The following is a 23,841-nucleotide window of genomic DNA, read 5'->3' as shown; positions in this document are numbered from 1 at the left end:
TTGCATTCGGATAATCCTTCGTGGTGCGGCCTGTTTTCTTTTTCTGAGTGTATGTTATTCAGAAATTCACAGAGCCAATCCTACACCTGTGAAGACAGTCCGTACGATCTCTTGTTATTAATTGTGATGTCGTACAGTGCTGACTGCCTTCCAGAAATCTGGGAGCAATGTGGGCAAGATTTCTCGTGCCACTTTCATTTAACGCCCATCAGTACTACTTTACTGCCCGCTACATCAATTTATCAACAACGCATTACAGACGCCCACGTGTGTGCAGTAGCAGGAACAAGAGGGTACCACCACACTTCAGCTCCGTGACATCCTATCCGACATAGATAGGTTTATTTAAAAAATTCAGCTTATCACATATGATCATTGGCACTGCATGATAGAGAAACCTGAGTATTCTGAAATCTTGGTTGGCGAAAGATTCTATCTATAGTCAGGAGACGCGCAGGGAAACAACTCAGGTTCGTATGCAGAAAGTTCATTTACACACAAAAGACACTCTTTGAGTGCCAGAAAGAGAAAAATGCGCACTTTGAGACTCCTCCCCCTCTCCTTTCTCACTTCTTTCCCGGTAGGTCCTTGGGTCTGTTGAAAGTGCACACCTGTACCATCCACAATGGGTAACTTAGCGCAAATTACGATTGCAGATAAGTGGGGATGAACCCTGCGAATGTAAAACGTTAGACGGATAGATTATTTTACGAACATCATGGAAATGAAAAAGCCGGCCGGAATGGCCGAGTGGTTCTAGGCGCTTCAGTCTGGAACCGCGCAACCTCCACGGTCGCAGGTTCGAATCCTGCCTCGGGCATGGATGTGTGTGATGTCCTTAGGTTAGTTAGATTTAAGTAGTTCTAAGTTCTAGGGGACTGATGACCTCAGAAGTTAAGTCCCATTGTGCTCAGAGCCATTTGAACCATTTTTTGAAATGAAAAACGTGCCTCCTACCCGTGCTATCGGTTATCTACGAGAGGGGTTCAGTAACCAATGCAATATATATTTTTCTGAAATCAGGGTGGTTTTATTCAGGATTCCAGTACAGCGTATGATTCCTCACTCTTTTCATTAAAAAACACTGTCTTTGAACATAATCTACGTTCTGTGCTACGGTCTTACGCCATCTTACTAGGAGGGCTTGCGTGCCCGCATGGTACGTCTTTACTGGTCGACGTCGGAGCCAACGTATTGCTGCATCAATGAGCTTCTCCTTCTCCACAAACTGCTTCCCGCGGAGGGCATCCTTAGTTGGGCCAAATATATGGAAGTCGGGAGGTGCGAAATCCGGGCTGTAGGGTGGATGAAGAAGAACAGTCCAATGAAGCTTCATGACCTTCTCTCGGGTGCGCAGACTTGTGTGTGGCCTTGATTTGTCATGCAGAAGGAGACATTCGTCTGCATTTTTGTGGTAACGAAAACACTGAAGTTGTTTCTTTAACTTCCTGAGGGTAGGACAAGACACTTCAGAGTTGATCCTTGCACCATGAGGGAGGGCTACAAAAACAATAATCACTTCAGAGTCCCAGAAGACCGACACCATGACATTCCTGGCTGAGGATGCTACTTTGAAGTTTTTCTTCGAAGGAGAGGTAGTGTGACGCCACTCTGTGGATTACCATCTTGTTTCCGTTTTTAACTGATGAACCATGTTTATCGCTGTGACGCTTTTCGACGAAAAATTGTCACGATCAGCGTCGTAACGCCCAGATAATTCTGCACACATGCTGCTTCTGTTAGGCGCCGAATATCCCAGCGGGCACATACCTTCGAGTACACCCACTGGTGGACCAGTGTCTCAGCACTAACAACAGAGAGGTCCAGTTGAACTGCGAGTTGTTTGATTGTGATCCGTCAATCATCTCCAATGAGAGTGTCTGCACGTTTCAACATTTCAATTAGTCACAGCTGTGTGCGGCCGGCTCGCACGCGGGAGATCTGACAAGTTTGCGCGACCTTGTTGTGATGATGACAGACGCCTCGCCCAACTATTCACTGCACCTTTGTTCACTGCCAGGTCTCTGCCGAGCTCGTATATTCTTTCAGGCGATTGATCCCTATTTTCCAAGTTGTCAAATCCATTCCCTTGAAGTACTTATTTAAATTAATTCTTATACTTTTCTCTCCTTTACCTAAAACTTGGTTACTCAGTATAGGTTAGAGAATTTAAAAAGGGATATTTGTAAATATCATTATTACAAAAAATTCCATTAAATACTGACAAGCGCCCTCATAATAGTTCAGCTTCGATCATGTGAAACGATTCCATTGCAACTTACATTTCGCGTCAGTGTACATTCCGACATTCAACTGGAATTACCTACGCCTAGGCCCTAGATTTGAGCACACCTTCTTCCAGATGACACTGCAGCACTACGTCGCCTCCCGATTTCAGCACTAAGTTCTTTATAGGACAGTGGTTCCCAGCCTGGGAGCAATTACCCCTGAGAGATAAAACCAAATTTTTTCATGAGTTAGGGACTGATGAACTTGGCAGTTAAGTCCCATAAGATTTCACACACATTTGAACGTTTTGACGGGTTAAACCGTAATGGTTGGATTGTATTTCGATGATGAAACTAAACTATTGACACTATTTCATAATACTGTAATACTGATTACATGAACAACGACATTTTTCGTCAAATACTAGCATTAACGCGTGAGAGAGTGTGGTGAAGGCTACAGATTGTGGAATGAACGTATGAACAACATATCCCTCACATAGTCGACCCACTACACATACACTTTGTGCTTTGTAGCATGCATCTATGACAATAAAATTGGATATATACGTCACATATGTTTACATTCCTGATAAAAATGCCTTCTCCGAGTTGTATGTAGTTCCTGCAATGGATCAGAACTTGCTCCGTTATTCATTTCGCAACAGTAAATGAACTACTGACAGCACAACACAACAGTAACTATTTAATGACTCTTACACTGCTGTAGGACCTACTCAGTAATGTTATTACTATTATGGTTAGTGCCAGCGGTCAGACAAAGCGTTGATAGTGTGAAGTATTCCAGTTTTTCCTGTTTCCAAAGTAAGCAGTCCAGCAATCAAGTAATTTGCAGACAGTAAGTATAGTGCACACATTTTAACTTCGTTGATTTTAAATGGGAGTGCAGGATGTGGGCGAAGCAAGTGTCGCTAGGGACAGGAGTCGTGCAGAGGAAGTATGTTTTGTAACAAGCGTCTGTCTTCAACCGTGGATGGCTAGTTTTCTTTTCTGTGACGGAGATTTAGGTAGCACTCGTGGCGCACTGAGAATTCCTTCATAATTCTATAAAAGATGTTGTTGGAGATAAGCAGCAGCAATTGGCTCATTATCTCATTAGTTCGTGGTTTAATGAAACTCTTACAAAAGCAAAGTATCATTTTATCTTTCGTCGTTTTAAAAATAAGTGTTCGAAGAACAATCTTTTTTCTGAAGCTTGTTTAAGTGCTAATGTTGATGGTGGGAGAAGCGGAGGGGTACTAGCTAATATCTGATTATACTCAGTGGTAATGCTTTCAGAAAGGTTCGGGACGACTGCTCTAGAAAGTACAGATATCAATCAAGCTAATTTTTTTTAACTACTGGATATTTCAGATGGACGGGAACGACACACTATCGATAATGCTCGCTATGGCAAATTCATGCCCGAATAAATTGGTTGTCCATCAAGAAACACCTGAAAAATTAACGGACCGGCGCGATGTCCATGCGACAAAACCCGTAGAGTCAACAGAAAGAGCTCTATCAATAATACATACCTAAAGTGCTGACTGTTTCGGAATTGAAAGTAATTTACCGCTGATTTTAAAACGTCCGAAATCAGACTAGTGACATCGTTGTGGCTACCGTCATTTGCTACCAAACAGCATGACCAAAATTCAGTTTAGGAAAATCAGTTATGCTGAATGTTGAAAACACCCTGAAAGAGTCGTTCTACGCCCGTCAAACGTCCCTCAAATAAAGAAGAGAGAATCGGACAAGAAATTCTTCATCAGCCACTCGTTCTCGGGGCGAGAAATTACACCTGCAGCCAGGAGAATGCATTTCGTTGCAGTTTTCAAGCGTTGCGGCTTCTCTATATGCAACAGCATCATCCGTGAAAAACCTTCTGGAACTTCCGACTTTATTCACTAGGTCATAATATATACTGTGAAAAGTAATGGTCCTATTACACTCTTTGGAGATATGTCCGAAGATACTTTTAGTCTGAAGATTTCTCTCCCTTGAGAATGACATGTTTTCTGTCTGCTTGAAACTCTTCAGTCCAGTCACACAGCTGGTCTCATATTCCTCACACTCTTGTTCTGTTCATTAGGTGGCGGTGGAGAAGTGTATCGGACGCTTTTCCGAAGGCAAGGAATGCGGCATCGGCGAGGAAGCCTGTGTCTACTGCTTTCTCGATCTGGAGGACGGACAGAGTGAACTGGGTTTCACGCGATCGTTGATTTCGGAATCCATGTTGATTACCACAGGAGAGATTTACAATCTCTAGAAGTGTCGTAACTTTCCACCATATAACATGTTCCAGTTTCTACAAAACACCACATGACAAATATAGTCTTATAGTTTCGTGCATCTGTTCGACAACCTTCTTGGAAACGGGAATGACCTGCGCTTTTTTTTCAATTACTAGGAACGCTTCGCTGCTCCAACGACCTATGGTACACAGCTGCTATAAGAATAGCAAGTTCTTTCAATGATTCTACGTGGACATGTTTTGACTTCCCATCAGTCCAGTGGGCTTTCCACTGTTGAGCGATTTCAGTTTTTATTGTATCCCGTGGTCACTTATTTCGTTATCTGTTACTTTGTCGTTCGTGCGACGATTTACAGGAGGAATCACTGTGCGACCTTCTTCAGTGAATCAGTTTTAAGAAACAAACGTTGCCTCCTGATTAAGAACGAGGATTCCTGATCTGTTTCGTACCATTTATTGTCCAGTCGCATGTCTGTTTGGATATCCCGTATGCACGTACAGTTATTAGGCAACGATGCGGAACTGTATCGAAGGTTTTCGAATTCAGGAGCTATGGAATCTGTGCGATCATTATTTTGCAGAATTCTCGGAGTCTCTCCTGAGGGAAGGAAGTACTAACTGGAAGAAAACTGAACTTACCGAAAAAGCACAGTCTCTCACTGCCGGGTGAGACACGGCTTCTGCGCTCGTGACCTCCGCGGAAGAGCTGCGCAGGCAACGCGTGACGTCAGCAGCGAAAGGCAGTAGCGAGACGTCTGCAGCGCGGCCCTGGGGCGCCTGCTCCCTGGCCGGGCGAAATGACGTTAAAAGCTTTGCGCTGCATTATTCAGGCAGCAGGGCCCCCCTCCCCCGCCCCTCCCACCACTCCTCCACCACCACCACCCAGCAGGCCTCCAGGAGGTGGCTGTGCTCTGCACAGCCGGGCCGCTGCTGTGTCAATTAGGATTAGGCGCGGCAGGATCATCCGGCGGCGATGATCCGCGCGTTTACCACGTGCCCTCACCCTTTCCACCTCCACCCCCGCCCTCCCTGCAGCTCGGGTTAATTTACCTCGCGCGCCCCCTCATTAAAAATGCCTGTGCGCCCTTTTACCGTGCCTGCGGCTACTTAATGCCGGGAGGTGGGGTAATGAAGTGTTCCTCCCCTCTTGCTATCGCACACATCTTGCCTAGCGGTGTAACGCTGCTTACGAGAAGAACACAGCAAGTGCCATCACCCAGTTTCCCGAGAATTTCGCTCAGTGGAAGTGGAATTGAAATATGCGAACACGTGTCTCGGCTTATTCGTAGATATTCGACCGTTTCTGGAGAAAACGACGGTTAAAGTTTTCGAAGTATTTTATGTGCCCGGTATCCTCAGGTAAAACGTTGGCTCAGTGGTTACCGTTGCAGGTTCTTAATTCTGCAGCCCCTGTTCAAAACCTGATCACTGTTTTTATTTTTTCCATTATTGCTTTCATTTATCTACCGACCTTTGCAGAAGGTGACACGAACATAAATGATTAAGCCGGGACGGCCAGTGGTCTCTTCAGTGCAGATGCACACCGGACTCGAACTCCTATGGGAATCGGCGAAATGCCGCTAGTAATGAGGACAGTGGGCAAGGGGAGCAACATTTGTCGTGTGTCGATAAGTTGAAAATTTGATTGTGGCGGAAGGCGTGCAAGGGTAGTCTGTGCAGTTGTAATGACAACAATAATCGGATGACTCAGTGGTCGGAGTATCTGCATAGTAAGCGGGAGACCCGGGTTCGAATCCCAATCCCCATCAACTTGAATACGAGTAGATATCACGTGATGTCCGCCTAGTCCAAATGACGAGAACAATAACGATCAAAACGAAGACAAAAAAAAGTGATCAGAGCACCTGCCTAGTAAATAGGAAACCTGAATTCGATTCCTGGCCCGGCACAAATTTTCAACTTTCCCCATTGATTTCAGACAATGCCCGCTCGCAGTCAATGTCTGCAATTGCTTTGTGTCTTACTACACAAATGTTTCTCATCACAATAGCGGATACGAGGACTTTAAATTAACTGTAAAATTACAACTAGTCTTCACAATACGTGGCAAACATTTATTATATACGTGTGTATGGTATGTTGACGGGTTGCACTGTTTTTAAATTCTCGTATTTTGATATTGCATTCTCACATCGATTCTTGTAATTTTTTCATATTTAAATTCTTCAGGGTGATTCGGTGTATTCCTTTGGATGATACCGATCGCAGTAGCATTCGAAAAACAGACATTCAGAACACAACGGGCATCGCATGAATGCAGGCTTGCCGTTATGACATTTCTTCGTATGAATCGCACACGGGGAAGAAACCTCGTAATCTCTCGTGAATATTTTGCGCATTGGCAATAATTTCGCGATAAACCAAGCTTAACGGATCACTTTTCTGAAAATTGGCTCTTGCAGTTGATTATGAATTGAGATGCACTATAGGAATTTCACAATTTCAAATAATTTTATAATTCTGTTTTAATTCATTCGTCTGGCAACAATTAGTAGACGAATAAGGAAAACTTTACATCAACATACACTGGAAAACATTTGCGCAGTAATCTTCTACAGACATGGGTATGTAAATGAAAAACAAAAATAAAAATAACAATCAGATTTCGAACACAAGGCGTAAAATTAAGAAGCTTGACGCTAATCATTTTGCCATCATTTAGGGTAACGACATCGCACAGTAAAAGATGCATCAAGTACCTCGAAAATTACTCGAAAACTTCGACAGTTGTGTTTTCAGAAACGGTCGAGTATTTACCGACAAGGCGAGACACGTATTCGCTTAATTCTGTCTCTTTTCCTCTGAGAGAAGTTTATGGGAAATCGGGTTATGACACTTGCCATGTTATCCTCGTCAGGGTCACACTGTACCAACGTCTCTAAGGTAAGAACCATTCAAAAGCAGAACCATGGAACACATTTCCAGATTGCGTTCAAATGGTTCAAATGGCTTTGAACACTATGGGACTCAACTGTTGAGGTCATTAGTCTTCTAGAACTTAGAACTAGTTAAACCTAACTAACCTAAGGACATCACAAACATCCATGCCCGAGGCAGGATTCGAACCTGCGACCGTAGCGGTCTTGCGGTTCCAGACTGCAGCGCCTTTAACCGCACGGCCACTTCGGCCGGCTCCAGATTGCGTGTAATAACTCTTGTGGAGACTGAACATCTGTTCCAAAGGAAAGAACATTATTTCCGAAGCACCGGTTGTATGAAGGTCACGTCGATCTGTTCGTTCATGAGATCATGAGCACATAGAGTAGCTCACAACCGATGCAGTATTCCTTGATATCCAATAAGTCTTCCATACAGTTCCGCAAGACGAACGGTCACGCAATGGGATACAAATTCCTGGCAAACAGAACATAGTACGTTGTCAACGCGAAAACAGCGTCTGAAGCGAAAGTACCAGGATCATTCGAAAAGAAACAAACCGCAAGCTCTAAAATGAAAACCGCTCATGGGATCGTAATGCCATTGCCTGCGGACGAAGGTGAGGTTCCTGTATGGGCACTGTGACGCAAATTCACCGCTAGAGGGATGTGGGTGCACACCCACGTGACGATAGAGCGAGCTTCAAAAGAAGATGTAGTTCGTAGAGAAGATGTAGTGCGTTTCCTTACGGCGGGAGAGATGCGGCGACGTTAATTAATCGAAGAAAGGAACAAGTGTAACGTGAACACTGAATGTCCGTTGCAACTGAACACTCAATCCGACCTCTGGTGCAATGGCTGCCACCATAACTTGCCAATCTCCAATAATGAGGATCTTCCTGCCGGACAACGGTATCGGTAATGCGGTTTGGTGTCCCACACCGTGCGTCATCGGCCAACGACACCCAACCTCCCTTGCATCGCTTGTGCTACGCCATGACCCTTGCAATGGACATGCAGTGTTCTTCGTACACTTGTGCCATTCTCTGATCGATTTCCGTTCCCGGTAATCCTTCCGCTGTCAGGAAACGTACTATATGCCTTTCATCTTCTTTTGAAGCCACCATTTCTCTGTTTTCAGCACGACTGCATGCAGTGGACTGTCGACGTGGACACGTACTCGTTCTATCGTCACATGGAAAAAGAAATGAACCGCAGATCTCTCTAGTGGCGTAATTGGAGCCTCAGCACAATGAACCTAAGACCGTGTAGTCTATTCAGAGGATTGCCATAAGATTAAAACAGTTCGTGATATGCATAATTTACCTGCAGCATTACGTCTGAAGCTCTACGAGGTATTGCCTAGACGAGGCAACGGCGTACAGACGGATGATCACCATTAACATTCGTAAATCAATGATATCCGATTCCTTTTACGATCGGTCAGGCAACCCCGACTGTCCTAGACCACCTGTGCCGAGTAATTTAAGCTGGAACGATCACCATAAATCTAATAATAGAAGAGGCAGGTAACACTCAGATTTATTAACACCTTAAGAAGGTATACTTCATGCAAAGATGACTTCGCTTTCGTACCGCGGTGTTATAATTAATGTGCAGCTACTCACAGAGGTCTAGCGAGGGCTATAATGATCGTAAGGCATCAAAATGTTGTAGGTATTCTACTGCGTAATGTGGAAATTATTTAAACTGGAAGAAAATTAAAAATGGTTCAAATGGCTCTGAGCACTATTGGACTCAACTTCTGAGGTCATTAGTCCCCTAGAACTTAGAACTAGTTAAACCTAACTAACCTAAGGACACCACACACATCCATGCCCGAGGCAGGATTCGAACCTGCGATCGTAGTGGTCTCGCGGTTCCAGACTGCAGCGCCTAGAACCGCACGGCCACTTCGGCCGGCGAAGAAAATTAGTTACTATTTTGTCCACCAGATGCAAATCTGGCGCTTTGAATACAGCATAGGCGTACATAAATGTTTCCATATGTAATACATTAGGAACGGGACGTGGGCAGAAAAGGTCAAGCAAATGAGAAGTCATAATACTGATTTTGGCGTCATCTGAGTAATAAATCCAGCAGAGATATTTCAACCTTTCTAAAGCTGCTGGTGATGTGACTGTGAAGTGGATACGCGGAGGAACGCGAGGGATCAACCACAGCTAGAATAAGACCAAGCAGATATCACGTACTGACGTACAAGAGCCGTCAAGCATGGCATGAGGTGCTTGTAATAAAACAGGATGAAATCATCAGGAGAAATCACGAGTTCCAAAATGCTACCAGCAGTCCAGCTAGCGCAATGACTGTGAGGAGGGAGTCAAAAAAACTGGAGTAAACAGTGAAACACCTCATCATACGGCTCGCATTTCTGTAGTCGGTGTTAAGCGACACAAGGGGGTCATGTAAAAAGCGAGGACAGTGGACAATGGATGCCTGGAAATGAGTGATTTGGGGCGATGAATCATTCTACACCCTGATGGAAGGGTGCCTGTAGAACGTTATCTGCCATAATGTGTAGTGCCAACAGTGAAGTACAGAGGTTATGGTGTTACGATATGGGGTGGTTTTTCGTGATAAGAGCATGGTCCCCTTATTCCGCTTACGAAAACGCTAAATGCGGGAGGATAGGAACACTTATTACCGCATTGTGTGCTTCGTAATAGTTCAGAGATAATGACTGTATCAGCGTCTTATAAAGCAGCATCCGTAAAGCAATGGTTTGTGGACAACAACATTCCTGAAATGGATTGACGAGACCAGAGTCCCAAGCTGAACCCAATGGAACGCCTTTGGCGTAAGTTGGAACGTCGACTTTCTCCAGACCCCAGCGTCCAACATGACTACCTTCTCTGGTTTCGGCTCTTGAGAAACAATGGGCTGCCATGCCTTCACAGACATTCAGACACATCACTGAAAGCGTCCCCAGCAGACTTGAAGCCGCCAAAAAGGCTAAATGTGGACACTCCGCATGTTAATGTCCACTGATGGTTGTGCACATGTTTTTGACTAGATGACGTATTTTATTTCTTGCAATAGCTCATCATTCTTGGTAAGGCTCTTCATTACGGTCTGATATGGCCTTACGGCAAGGGTAAAGTGGAATTATTACATCGTCTCTCTCTCCAATCCCAAAGAAAGTAGGTGTTGAAAGATGTGAGAATTACCTAACTATCAGTTTAATAAGTCACAGCTGCAAAATACTAACGCGAATTCTTTATAGACGAATGGAAAGACTGGTAGAAGCCGACCTGGGGGAAGATCAGTTTGGATTCCGTTGAAATATTGGAACACGTGAGGCAATTCTGACACTACGACTTATCTTAGAAGAAAGATTAAGTAAAGGAAAACCTACGTTTCTAGCATTTGTGGACTTAGAGAAAGCTTATGACAATGTTGAGTGGAATACTCTCTTTCAAATTCTAAAGGTGGCAGTGGTAAAATACAGGAAGCGAAAGGCTATTTACAATTTATACAGAAACCAGATGGCAGTTATAAGAGTCGAGGGGCATGAAAGGGAAGCAGTGGTTGGGAAGGGAGTGAGACAGGATTGTAGCCTCTCCACGATGTTATTCACTCTGTATATTGAGCAAGCAGTAAAGAAAACAAAGGAAAGTTCGGAGTAGGTATTAAAATCCATGGTGAAGAAATAAAAACTTTGAGGTTCGCCGATGACATTGTAATTCTGTCAGAGACAGCAAAGGACTTGGAAGAGGAGTTGAACGGAATGGACAGTGTCTTGAACGGAGGGTATAAGATGAACATCAACAAAAACAAAACGAGGATAATGGAATGTAGTCGAATTGAGTCGGCTGATGCTGCGGGAATTAGATTAGGAAACTTACTTTAAGTAGTAAAGGCGTATTGCTATTTGGGGAGCAAAATAACTTATGATGGGCCGCGCGGGATTAGCCGAGCGGTCTTAGGCGCTGTAGTCATGGACTGTGCTGCAGGTCCCGGCGGAGGTTCGAGTCCTCCCTCGGGCATGGGTGTGTGTGTTTGTCCTTATGATAATTTAGGTTAAGTAGTGTGTAAGCTTAGGGACTGATGACCTTAGCAGTTAAGCCCCATAAGATTTAACACACATTAGATCATTTTTTGAACTGATGATGGTCGAAGTAGAGAGGATATAAAATGTAGACTGGCAATGGCAAGGAAAGCGTTTCTGAAGAAGAAAAATTTGTCAACATAGAGTATACATTTAAATGTCAGGAAGTCGTTTCTGAATGTATTTGTATGGAGTGTAGCCATGTATGGAAGTGAAACATGGACGATAAATAGTTTGGACAAGAAGAGAATAGAAGCTTTCGAAATGTGGTGCTACAGAAGAATGCTGAAGATTAGATGGGTAGATCACATAACTAATGAGAAGGTATTGAATAGAATTGGAGAGAAGAGAAATTTGTGGCACAACTTTACTAGTAGAAGGGATCGGTTGGTAGGGCATATTCTGAGGCATCAAGGGATCACCAATTTAGTATTAGAGGGCAGGGTGGAGGGTAAAAATCGTAGAGGGAGACCAAGAGATGAATACACTAAAAAGATTCAGAAGGATGTAGGTTGCAGTAGGTACGGGGAGATGAAGAAGCTTGCACAGGATAGAGTAGCATGGAGAGCTGCATCAAACCAGTCTCATGACTGAAGACCACAACAACAACAACTCTCTCTCTCTCTTTTTCTTTATTTTTTATGAAAGGTATCGGTTTGCTACGTGTGGAATAGTGGATAAAAATATTCGTAAGTCTTGACGTCGCGTGTATTTCACAATTGCCTCGCGTGTTCCTATACTTTTCCGGAATCCAAACTGATCTTCCCCGAGATCTGCTTCTACCAGTTCTTTTTCATTCCTCTGTAAAGATTTCGTATTAGTATTTTGCAACCATAATTTATTAAACTGATAGTTTGGTAGCTTTAACACCTGTCATCTCGAAACCTTGCAGAAAATCCAAAGAGATTGTGGTCGTATGTAAAGTATGCTAGCGGCAAGACACAATCATTTCCTTTCTCTGTGCGATAGCACTGGAAATACTATCGACGACAGTGCTTCGAAGCACAGGTTCTTAATATAACCTTGAAATTCCTTCATCAAAGAGCACGAAGCAAATATTCCAGAATTCGAATCAAGGACAGCTGCTAACATGAGTAACTTAGAAGTAAATATCATCGGAGCAGTGAAGCAACTTATGTCACTTAATAAAAGCAAGTCTTCCTGACAAGATTGTATACCGTTCAGGTTCCTTTCAGTGTATGCTGATGCAACAGCTTCATACTCAATAATCATATACAGTCACTCGCTCGACGAAAGAACCGTACCCAAAGACTGGAAAGCTGCACAGGTCACACCAATATTCAAGAAAGACAGTAGGAGTAATCCACTAAATTAGAGCCTCGTATCATTAACGTCGATATACAGCAGGATTTTGGAACATATATTGTGTTCGAACATTATGATTTACTCCGAAAAGAACGGACTACTGACACTCAGTCAACGCAACTAGCTCTTTACTCACGCGAAGTGTTGAGTGCTATTGACGGGGTATATCAAACTGATTCCGTATTTATAGATTTCCAGAAGGCTTTTACACTGTACCTTTGAAACGGCTTGTAGTCAGATTGCGTGCTTATGGAATATCGTCTCAGTTATGTGACTGGATCTGTGATTTCCTGTCTCAGAGAGGTCACAGTTCGTAGTAATTGACGAAAAGTCATCGAGTCAATCAGAAATGATTTCTGGCGTTCACTGACGTAGTGTTATTGGTCCTTTGCTGTTCCGTATCTATATAAACGAATTAGGAGGCAATTTGATCAGCCGTCTTAGGTTGTTTGCAGATGATGCTGTCGTTTATCGTCTAGTAAAGTAACAGAAGATCGAAACGAACTATAAAACGACTTAGAAAGATATCTATACGGTGCAAGATCGGTAGTTGACCCTAAGTAATGAAAACTTTGAAGTCATCCACATACATGCAAAAAGGAACCCATTAAACTTCGGTTAGAGGATAAATCAGGCAAATCTAAGGACCGTAAATTCAACTAAATACCTAATAATTACAGTTGCGAACAGCTTTAACTGCAAAGAACACATAGAAAATTTTGTGGGGAAGGAGAACCAAAGACTGCGTTTTATTGGCAGAACACTTGGAAGATACAACAAATATACTAAGAAGACTGCCTACACTAAGCTTGTCCGTCCTCTTTTATAGTACTACTGCACGGCCTGGGATCCTTACCAGACAGGCTTAACGGCGTACATCGAGAAAGTTCAGAGAAGAGCAACAAGTTTTGGGGTATCGAGAAATAAGGAAGAGGGTGTCACTGACGTGATACAGTATTTGGCGTGGTCATCATTACGGTAAAACAAAGGCGTTTTTCGTTGCGATGGAATCTTCTCACGAAATTTCAATAACCAAGTTTCTCCTCTGAGTGTGAAAAAATTTTATTGACGCCGCCTTACATAGGGAGAAACGGTCATCATAATAAAATTAGGGAAATTAGAGCTCGGACGGAAGGATTTAGGTGTTCGTTTTTTCCGCGCGCTGCTCAAGATTGGAATAAAACAGAATTATTGTGAAGGTGGTTTGATGAAACCTCGATTTATAGAACATCCATACAGATGTAGAGATACGGAAGTGCTTTCTTTGGTGTTTGACTTATTATATTCTTCTTGAAGTCTGAGGGTAGTTCACCTGTCTCATACATCTTGCACACCAGATAGAAGAGTTTTATCATGGCTGTCTCTCCCGAGGCTATCACTACTTTTGATGGAATATCGTCTACTACCGGAGCCTTGTTTTGACCTAGATTTTTCAGAGCTTTGTCAAATTCTTCTCGCGGTTTCATATCTCCACCTCATCTTCATCTACGCCCACTTCCATTTCTACAATATTCTACAGACCCCGTACTACTCATCCCAATTTTGAGTTTCCTTTCTTTGCTTAGGACTGGTTTATCATCTGAGCGCTTGAAATTCATACTGCTGCTTCTCTGTTCCCCAAATATCTCTTTGATTTTCCTGTAGGCGCTATCTATTTTTCCCTTAGTGAAACATGCTTCTAACTCCTTGCATTTGTGTTGTTAAGTTCCTATGGGACCAAACCGCTGAGGTCTTCGGTCCCTTTGTATTTGTCCTGGAGCCATTCTTGCTTAGCAATTTTGCACTTCCTATCAATCTCACGTTTTAAACGTTTGTATTCCCTTTCACCTGCTTCATTTCTTGCATTTTTAAATTTTCTCTTTTCATCAGTTAAATTCAATGTCTTTTCTGTTATTCAAGGATTTCTACTAGGCCTTAACTTCTTACCTATTTGATCCTCTACAGCATCTCTTAAAGCTACCAATATCTTCTAATGTATTCCTTTCCCCTGTTCTAATCAACCTTTTCCTCTGAAGCTCTCAACAACCTAGGATTCTTTCAACTTATCCAGGTCCGACCTTCTTAATGTTTTACCTTTTTCAATTTCTTTCGTTTCAATCCATATTTCATAACCAATAAATTGTGGTCAGCTTTGCTTAATGCTTAATACGAAGCTCTCAATAACCTCTGATTCTTTCAACTTATCCAGGTCCAATCTTCTTAATTTTCTACTTTTTTCCAATTTCTTCCGTTTCAATCCACAGTTCATAACTAATAAATTGTGGTCAAAATCCACATCTGTCGCTGTAAATGTCTTACAATTTAAAATATGGTTCCTAAATCTCTGTCTAACCATTATATAATTAATTTGAAACCCTCCGGTGTCTCAAGATCTTTTGCACGTATACAACCTTATTTTATGATTCTTGAACCTGGTGTTAGCGATGATTAACTTACGCTCTGTGCAAAATTCTAACAGGCGGCTTCCTATTTCATTCTTTTTCCTCAGTGCATATTCACCTACTATTTTTCCTTCTCTTCCTTTTCCTAGTATCTAATTTCAGCCCCGCAATACAATTAAATTTTCGTCTCCTTCGACTAACTGAATAATTTATTTTATTTCGTCATACGATTTTTCAATCTCTTCATCATGTGCAGAGCTACTTGACACCCTAAGTTGTACCTCTGTGATAGGTGTGAGCTTCGTGTCTATCTTGGGTAGAATAATGCGTTCACAATGCTGTTCATAGTAGCTTACCCGCAATTCTATTTTCTCATTCATTATTAAATCCCTCCTGCATTACTCCTCTTTGACTTTGTGCTTATAACACTGTATTCACCTCAACAGATGTCCTGCCATCGAACTTCACTGACTCCCACTAAATCTAAATTCAACCTGCCCATTTCCGTTTTTAAATTTTCTAACCTACCTGCCGGTTAAGGGATCTAACATTACACGCTTTGGTTTTGTTTCTGGTGATGATGTCAACCTCCTCAGTAGTCCCCGTCCGGAGATCCGAGCGGGGGACATCTTACCTCCGGATATTTTACCCAAGAGGTCGCTATCATCATTTAACCAAAAGCTATGGGATTCCTAATCACAATGAAAAAGTATAAAATCCCCTCATCTGAGTTACCACAGTTGGCACGTAACTTATCTCCATTTGTACTGGAGTAGACGAACGCGTAAGGGGCCTAGCTGTTTGTTGTCACGTCAAAGCAAAACACAGGATTTCTAATATTTTCATCAACCTAGTATCTTCAAGTGATGTCGTTGCAGCACAGAGGTACAACGCAGATCTTGAGCCAGCCGCTTTTGTTATGAGGTTTTAATGGTACTACAATGAAACAGGCTAAGACTCTTTCTCGCTAAAACAATGACTGCCGTTGCGTATCAGGATCCCAGCCATTTCTCCGTCGTTCTCTGGTGAAGTAGTCGCACCTGAGGGCTGTTATGTTCTTATATAAACGTTAAAACAAATAAAAAGTCGTGAAAACAAACTACATCACTATAAATATGTTGTGAGAATTTGCCTCATTCGTTGTCCATGGCATAATTCATCGATATCGTTTGATTATTATTGAGCACATATAATCAACAAAAATAGAGAAAATAATGCAAATAAATATACTATGTGACTAAAGATTATACCTTACAGTAGTTTTGATGTATAGAAGTGTTATAGTTTGAAGCATAAACATTACAACATGTTATACTGGCAGGCTGACCCAAGTATAACATGGATGCTAAGTCTTATTCTGGCAGGCTCAGTGAACTATATCATGCCCTTTCCTTATCACTGCTTTATTCTGGTAGGAGAGGCCACGCGTAGTATGTCTACTGTTATCGGTTTGTTAAATGTTAATGTTTATGTGCAATAGAATTTGCATGGCCGGCCGAAGTGGCCGCGCGGTTCTGGCGCTGCAGTCTGGAACCGCGAGACCGCTACGGTCGCAGGTTCGAATCCTGCCTCGAGCATGGATGTGTGTGATGTCCTTAGGTTAGTTAGGTTTAACTAGTTCTAAGTTTTAGGGGACTAATGACCTTAGCAGTTGAATCCCATAGTGCTCAGAGCCATTTTTTTTTTTTTGAATTTGCATGTCTGTTCATATGATTGAACCTAACTGTGTTTATGAATGCAATCTGCAAGAAAAGTTGTTTAGCTCTTCTGTAACGTGCAAACAACACTACCATCCCACAGTGATTTTCGTTAATTTTTTCTTTCTTTTGAGAAAAAAAATGGCTCTGAGTACTATGGGACTTAACTTCTGAGGTCATCAGTCCCCTAGAACTTAGAACTACTTAAACCTAACCAACCTAAGGACATCACACACATCCATGCCCTAGGCAGGATTCGAACCTGCGACCGTAGCGGCCGCGCGGTTTCAGACTGCAGCGCCTAGAGCCGCTCGGCCACCCCGGCCGTCTCTTTTGAGAAACTATCCTGCACACCTGCGATACAAATGAGCTCTTTGTTACCCTAAGATGAGTTGAACTTCGATGAAGTGTATGTATCCTTTCTTGAGGTAAATTCGTTGGCCAATGATTCACTGAAATAAGAGAGACCTACTGTCATCCCTTCAGCAGTATCACTTGCATTTTCATTGTTATATTACAGCACCGGTCCCGTAAACCGACAAAACGGCGGCGACAGCGGTGTGCTGACCAGATACCCCTCCATCTCCGCATCCACCGACACCTGCGGGCTGAGGATGACACGGTGGCCAGTCATTACCGTTGGCTTTCATGACCTGTTAGGGCGGAGTTGAGGTTTTTTTTTCCATTACGATGTCGTCCTTTACCATACACTGTTATTATTTACTACATCACATGTTTTCACTTTGTTAAGCATAAAATTGTTCGAGTACTTTTATATTCAGTATTCAACACTATCTTCCTCTCTCATTATTCTGTCTCAAGATTGTTACGTATGTCACTATTTCTTCTCAGAGCCCGGCCTCACTCGCCGTGTTCGCCACTAGTCTGTCTACTACTCAGGTCCGCCCCCAGGCTGCACTTATTGGCGTCACTCTCCGTGGGTGTACAGAGTGAATCACCTAACACTTGCACCGCATATAACTGCGGACATGGAAGCCACTACAGATGCACGATTTTCGAGGAACTGAATTGTAGGCAAGGGCAAGTATTTGCAGGCAATACAGAGATTTTGAGTCGTTGACCAAAGTACAGTTATTTACAACAGCAACAAATTTTTAAACGGGAAAATGCCTATTGACAGGAAAGTTCTAACAGTAGCGTCAATGAGAACCACGATGGTGTTTGTTGCAGCAAGCTACGGCAAGTAGTTTACGAGTTATCGTATCGTGAACATTTGAAACACAGACAGGTGTTTGTTCCATCCTGTTATTTAGATGCTAGATGACGATGTTATGTTTGTTTACATTGTGTTGTGTGTACACTGAGATTGAATTGCGACGATGCTGTCAGTTATTGTGTGATAGTGAATGTAGTAGCGCGTGCTTGGAAGATGATATTTCCCAATGCGAAAAAAGCGGATATGCTCATGACTTATGATGACTGTAGGAAATTTGCTTTCGTTCGTGTACCGTGTACGCCGAAAGATATCCCACCCTCTTCAAACAATTATAGATGGTATGAAACGGCGTATTACTGCAGCCTGCGCTGCAATTTCCTCTTGAATGCTACAACGTGTGAAGAAATCACTGCACAGCAGACTGGAAGCTTGTATTGACGCTGGTGACGATCATTTTGAGCACAGGCTTTGAGTGTACATTGGTTCTTTACGTGTTGAAACTTCTCAATAAAATAATTTTCTGCTTATATTGCTGAGTGAAATAGAATGTACTGTCTCTTTGCTATTCTTTATCATTACAACCCTGACCTAATCAATTAGCCCTGACTAACAGAACTCAAACTTTTCCTATGTATTAATTACCCACAATATTCAAGGATGACGCGATTTGACAGCTTTAATATTGATAAACTGACTCAAAATAATTAATACAAAAAATGGCCGTGAATTAGAGAAAATCCTAACAATAACCTACACATTACATGAGTCACTTACCTCACAAAAATCTTCATTACTCGAACTACTTCAATACAGCAAGCGCCAGTACAGCCAGCTAAATAAAAGATTCTAAATACTGTAGGCTCTAACTACTAACAGTCATATGGTTAGCAAAGGAAAGATTATGTTCCAAAGCAAACAATATTTTTTTACCTCAATAATGTGACAACCAGTTCAAAAATTACATAATTGTGCATGACATCCAGTTTAAAAAAATATATAATCATGAATAATATTCAATCTTGAAGTCGGACACGACCATATCGTCCGCTCGCGCTACTACTGCAAACCTCCAACACTGCTAATTGTTAACCTCAATCCTCCATCACTGCTGACTACTCACTCCCAACTTCCATCACTGCTGGCTGTTCACCTCCAACTGCAAATCCGACCAGCCACAGCGAGTCTCTTACAGAGTGCGCACAGCGCAGTCAGAGATTTACTACAGAGCGCTACGTAGCGCTGCCAACATACAAACACATAAACAGCCTACTTACAGTGTCAGATACCACAGAGGTCCTGTTATCATTTCCGTTCATGTTTCGTTTGGCCTAGGCAATGTCTCATTCAACAACACGACACCTCCGGAGGCGCATTAAGCTGTGTGTACGGTTGCACGTACACACCCACGTGAAATTCACATTGGTTTGCGTCACCACATGGAAAAACAACTGTCGGTGTTTACAATGTTCAAACTGCAGATCCCATAAACTGCTTGCACTAGACTCCTGCAACGAACACCATTGATATTCTAATTTAGTTTCTAATTTGACCGTGGTACTGTCAAAAGGCATTGTTCCATTGAAGTAATTGTAACTTTTGTAAATAAATACGCATTTGAAACCGATGAAACACTATGTATGGGCGGGCCGCTGTGACCGAGCAGTTCTAGGCGCTTCAGTCTGGAACCGCGCGACCGCTAAGGTCGCAAGTTCGAATCCTGCCTCGGGCATGGATGTGTGTGATGTCCTTAGGTTAGTTAGGTTTAAGTAGTTCTAAGTCTAGGGAACTGATGACCTCAGATGTTAAGTCCCATAGTGCTCAGAGCCATTTCAACCACTGTGTATGGGCTCCAAAGGCGGCCCCCTAGCTGTCATTCCAATCTGTGGAATCCGCTTATCAAATTTTTCTTCCATTATCGATACATTTGCGGAGCAAGTGTTTTGTGATTTACCCTGTATATCCTCGGCTGACGCCAGCGGATAGCGACCTTACATCATACGTAACGATTTCCATTTCTTTCAATAATTTCGTTTTCTGAATGGTGCTTTTTTCTAATCAAACTGCTCCATACTCTGTAGGTTGCTTTTAGCGCTCTTTAACATGTTACATATACAACGTTTGTTTGTCATTGAATGAAACGGAACGTGTCTTTGGAGGTTTCCGCAGATACAGTATTGTATTTGTTTTGATCTGAGGTTTAAGTTTCGAGGCATCCTTCACGTGGATCGTCTTCAAGAGAAGTACAGCAACATCGAATGTAGAATTTAGCGCAAGAGACGTAGATCAGGTGAAAGTAGGTTCTAGATTGCTGTAGCACACGATAGGTTGCCAACATTAGTGGGAAAAGACATTCCTCTCGATGAGTTCGTCTGAGCATCGCTTCACAAATAAAAAATAATTTGAATACTATAAATATAAAGGTAGTAAGATCCATCCGGAGTCAAGAGAGACGAAGAAACTGTGTGCGATTTTGTAAAAACTGCTCAGTATGGGGAACAACGGGATCAAATAGCGTTGTGGTAAATAAAGGGGGTGGAGAGGAGAGGGTAGTTGAGAAATGAATTTTGATGCAGCCGGCTGGCGGAGGGCTGCGGCGCGACGTGCTGCCTCAGCTTTTCCGCCAGAGGCGGCCCTGGCGGAATATCAATGACAGCCGGCGGTAAACCAATTGCGGCGAACACCTTGCTCCTCCTGCCCGCGTATCTGCCGCTGGCTCCACGCGCGCAACAGCGAGGACCGCGCAGTGACGGCCGCCGCTCGCGGCTGTGATTTGCTTCCGAAGACTACGTGAAACATGTTCCTTTTGTATGAGGCGTAATCCTGCCCTCACTGGGTCTCCTCATCTTAAGTCTCTTGATACGACTTGGTACCTGATTCTGCTTCTTTCACCATCTCTCCGTACCTATATGTGTCTTCTAAGGCGACCATTATCCAGATACGGATCACTTTCTGGCACAAAAATATTTTTATGGCCCAGGAAATCCAGCCTGCACCTTCATTTGTACACTGACATTCATTCACACACGCACGCTAGACATTATTCCTCCTTCATTGCCATTTGTCCCGATTCGGCGGCGTTTGTCGTGCTTAAGACAATGCACTCATATTCCACTGCCGGCCGGTGTGGGCGTGCCTAGGCGCTTCAGTCTGGAACCGCGTGACCACTACGGTCGCAGGTTCGAATCCTGCCTCGGGCATGGATGTGTGTGATGTCCTTAGGTTAGTTAGGTTCAAGTAGTTCTAAGTTCTAGGGGCCTGATGACCATAGATGTTAAGTCCCATAGTGCTCAGAGCCATTTGAACCATCATATTCCACTTTAAATTCCGAACTGACCATCCTTATTTAAGTTTTGCGGTTCGCCTAAACCACATAAACACTCCAAAGACCGTGACAGATTCCTTACCCTTCTACTCAGTAACATTCCCATGCCAATTTATTTGAATGCCGACCTCTACATACTCCAACAGCGCCGCGCGGGGTAGCCGCGCTGTCTCAGGCGCCTTGTCATGGTCAGCGCGGCTCCCCCCGTCGGAGGTTCGAGTCATCCCTCGGGCATGGGTGTGTGTGTCGTCCATAGCGTAAGTTAGTTTAAGTTAGATTAAATAGTATGTAAGCTTATGGACCGATGACCTAAGCAGTTTAGTCCCATAAGACCTTACCACAAATTTCGAAATTTTACACTCCTACAGCAAAATAGTCTCTCAGCAAGTATTACAAAATTTAGTTTGTCTTAACAACATACTCTCTCAGCAATTAGTACAAAATTTAGTTTGTCTTGAGCTAGAAAGTTTGTAGGTTTTGCAAACTCTAGTCGCCAGTTTTGTAAAGGCCTCGTCGCTACTGCTGTGGAGGCCGAGTTGCCACTGTTGTTACGACAGGCCGAGTTTGTGAGTTCGTGAAACGGCTTGTGGTGCAGTACGCCGCCAAGACAATTTCTCCCTGCCACTATTACACAGCTATACACTCCAAAAAATTAGAAACAAAGTCACCCAAATGGGTTAAAATGTTTACTTATGTTTGTGACTTGAATAATTAAGTCTGCAACACTGCTTGTAATATAACACAATAAAAAAGCCCTCAATGGCTAAGCACAAATAATTGTAGGTAAACATCACAGTTCATAGCAACGGCAATTTGCAACTGTCTGTACACTTCTAAGAGTTCACTAAACGACGTTCCCTGTCTAAGTCCGCCCTGGACAATGATCTTTAACCAAATGGACGAGAGCTGCTCTTGTGTCTTCTGAGTAGGCTTCCGCCCGTAATCGTCGGGTCATTGGCAGATTGTACTCGGCTAGCAATTGGTCGAGGCTAAGTCGATATCTTCATCCTCAGCGATGCCCGTGGTGCTGATGGAACTCGCGCAAGTGGCGAGTCTTTATGGCACTGGCACCAGCTCGCATCTTTCGCCTGTGTTGCTTTTACCCTGGCTGTCTTGTTGAGACGACCATGCAGTAGCTAATGGCACACCATCTGCCTGTGCGTGTTTTCCGCGCTAGTCTGCTGTGTAGTGAGCCATATACGGCGAGAAGACAATAACTCGATAAACTGGGACACAAATCTCGTCGCTATTAATCTTCCTAGCACAGCCATATCTAATGCCGCTTTGCCTGCAAATGTTTCTTGCTGAATGAGATCTTATTGCGTTGAATATTGAGTATTATATTATTACTGGTCCTCTGAAGACTCACAGCTTTATGTGTCGCTGTGAGCAATGGCTTTGAGAGATATTGCTTTCCAAATGTCAACTGCATACAGCTCACTCCGCAGTGTAAACGCGGAAACCGGTGTAGACGAACCTTCATCCAGTGTGGGGTTTGTAAGCGATTCTCACTAACAAGTCATGACACTTGTCTCCGGTATCTTTTTATGACCACTGTGATTAGTACGCCATTCCAAGTAGAAACAATGGAAAGTTTGCGTTTTATACAAAAACAAATTGGATAACTTCATCGACGGTGTGGTCATGGGCACGTGCAAACACAATAGCTCTTTTATGCCTTTCCGCCAAGTGCACCTTACGGCACCAATTCCACACAACGCTCTGGTGCTGGCACATGTCATGGCCGCGACACGTCGATGGTAGGGGTTCACATTACCGCTGTTCTCAGTTTTACACAAACTCTACAGCGTTTCAAAGCGAATAATTTGCTCTTTTAAGAGGGTGACTAATTTTTTTTTCCATTGAGGTGAAAGTTTACGGTGTTTACGTGGGCAGTGACCCTACACCTGCGTCATGGTACGACATTACATGAAATGTTGGTGTTTACTACGTCTGAATACTGCAAGATCTTTAGCCAAACAGTCGCGAAGGAGCACGCGGTCAACTTATAATCCTAGAGGAAATCGACACGCTTGTCCCACGTCAATAAACAGACTCATAGTTAAACAAGCTTAGTGAGTGTGGTGCTCATTAACGCCACTGAGTAACAAGAGAATCATCGTTGAGTATGCCCACTGCACACAACAACAACACTGTCATAATGAGAGCAACAAGCTTAAGTGCGCAATATATTATATTTATTATTACTGCGGTGCCTATCCATGGAAAAACTGTAGAACAATTTAAAGGATCTTACAATTTAAATCAAGTCTGAGAATAAGAGATTTTTATTTGTTCTAATTATTGGACACAGTTCATAAGTAACTGATAGAGAGTAAAGTAAAGTATTCTAAAAATATGGGTCCATTTCACACAAAAATGGCGCTAACACTGTGGGGGTGTACCAGACTACATGGAAGACTCCACGGAGAAAACGTAACAACTTATCCTGATCTGGGCAGTTCACGGAATCAAAGTTAAAGACAT

The sequence above is a fragment of the Schistocerca serialis genome, chromosome 1, assembly GCF_023864345.2.
Source record: "Schistocerca serialis cubense isolate TAMUIC-IGC-003099 chromosome 1, iqSchSeri2.2, whole genome shotgun sequence".
In the NCBI taxonomy this organism is placed as follows: domain Eukaryota; kingdom Metazoa; phylum Arthropoda; class Insecta; order Orthoptera; family Acrididae; genus Schistocerca; species Schistocerca serialis.
This window is presented reverse-complemented; position numbering follows the sequence as displayed.